At 52.4% G+C, this 1715-nt stretch overlaps 1 protein-coding gene and 1 long non-coding RNA gene across 3 annotated transcripts in view; one reads left to right on the top strand and one right to left on the bottom strand.

Annotated features, from left to right (window-relative positions):
• The window catches only part of TRAF6 (TNF receptor associated factor 6), a 31104-nt gene extending 30953 nt beyond the window's left edge, over positions 1-151 (bottom strand). Inside the window, exon 1 of one of the 2 annotated variants that reach the window (XM_019519382.1) lies at positions 101-151. The gene's annotated coding sequence lies outside the window, so the exon portion shown is untranslated. The remainder of the gene's footprint in view (positions 1-100) is intronic. The other variant, XM_019519381.1, reaches the window with a different exon arrangement.
• The window catches only part of LOC109298951, a 4704-nt gene that overhangs the window by 2416 nt on the left and 573 nt on the right, over positions 1-1715 (top strand). The window lies entirely within an intron of this gene.

Genomic DNA, 1715 nt, shown 5'->3' with positions numbered 1-1715 from the left:
TGTCTTAGCCGAGCCCGGGGCTGGGACCTCCCTCCCCCCCGCGGCAGCTCCGCTCCGCCGCTCTGCTCCGCTCCCGCCCGCCGTCCCGCCCGGCACTCACCCGGCCAGGCCGCCGCTGCCGGTGCGGAGCCCCCCGGTCACCCCTTCCGCCTTGGGCGCAGGGCGGGGAACTGCACCAGCGCCAAGAGGGCCCCGCTCACAGCAAGAAAAAGCTTCCTAGCTGCGCGCAGCGCCCCCTGCGGCTGGAGGTGCGCGGCGCTCCCCCGCCACAGCGGCCCCTCCCCCGCGGCTTGCTTGCGGGCTGCTCTGCGCCCAGCGCCCGGGGGGCTCCTGGGGACTTCCGCGGCTTGTGTTGCCAGCTGTCGTGAATTGTTCTTAAAGTCTACGCTTTGGAAATGTGACACACTTAGCCCTTTCTTTTATATCTATCTATCTGTATATCTATATATTCTTAATTTTTTTTATATATATATAAAAGAAAAAGCTAAGTGTGTCATTCCTGAAGCGTAGGCTTTAAGAACAATGCCAGAAATCTTGAAAGCTGGCAATACTGAAAGTGTGTGTGTGTGTGTGTGTGTGTGTGTGTGTGTGTGTGTGTGTGTGTTGGGGGGGCCATCATTGCCCCTCCTCCGAAGCCCTGAGGAAGGAGCACCAGGGTTCAGGGTTCACGGAGAAGGGGCCACAGGCAGAAGGTTTCTGCCTTGGTTTGCAAAGGGCTGAGAGAGGGATGATCCTGCCAAGGAGATCCTGAGCCCCCTTCCTGCCCTGCTTGTCTGTCACTCAGCCTGCCCTTAGCACAGGGCTCCTCTGTTAGGCTGCCTCGAGAGCCTTGTGAGGGTGGCACGCAGGGTTGCCACTGTTCGGTGGGCAAACATGACTTGCTAGGTAAACCCTGAGCTTTCAAATAAGAATTAAAAAAACATTCTGACCTGTCGCAGCTGTTCTGGTGGCCTGGCAGAAAAAGAATGGCTCTGGTACTGTCAAGAAAACAAGGGACAGTGTGGCATTTTCCAAGGGGTGCCTGCCTGGCGTGTAAAAAGGTAGAGAGCAGCTGACTTTGCCCATCCATGCATGTGAAACAGGAACAGTCCTGTGGCTGTGCAAACACCGCTTAAGTCCAGTCCTGCAGACCTTCAGGCACATGCTTGAAACACATGCACTGTCCTGCTGCTTTTTGAAGGCAGTGTGTGTAACACTGGGGCCTGTCCTCAGTTGCCGTCACCATGTGTGTGAATCCTGAATAGGAAACGGCCCTGCTTTTTTTTCTGTTCACATCCAGTCACATAAGGAACGTACCCTTGCTATTAACTCAAGTGTTCATTAGGTGTCTCTGCTGCACCACAGAAAAAAATGTAGACCTACCACTTATTCAGAGTACCTGCCATCATTAGTTCTTTGAAGTGTTCTTGCATTGACAGGTCTTGGGGTGAACAAGTGGGAAATTTCTTGTCACGGTCTGTGTCTGGGCTATTTTTTCCCCTAATTTACTATTGTATTGATAAAGTACACTCTACCAACAGAAAAAAGGTAAGCAGACTAATGCAGATGAAACACCAGTTTCTCTACCATAGTGGGTGTGTTTACACATGCATTAATGCACTTTAGTTGATGTGCATTAGATCTAGTGCTTTTACACATGCTCTGGGGGTGATGGGAAGCATTGCTTTTATTAGAGCAGTTCATAGTTTCATAGATTTAGGGTCGGAAGGGACCTA

The sequence above is a fragment of the Gavialis gangeticus genome, unplaced genomic scaffold, assembly GCF_001723915.1.
Source record: "Gavialis gangeticus isolate Ggan-Ray unplaced genomic scaffold, GavGan_comp1, whole genome shotgun sequence".
NCBI lineage: Eukaryota > Metazoa > Chordata > Crocodylia > Gavialidae > Gavialis > Gavialis gangeticus.
The sequence above is the reverse complement of the archived record's forward strand: the minus strand, read 5'-3'. Positions and strand labels throughout refer to the sequence as shown.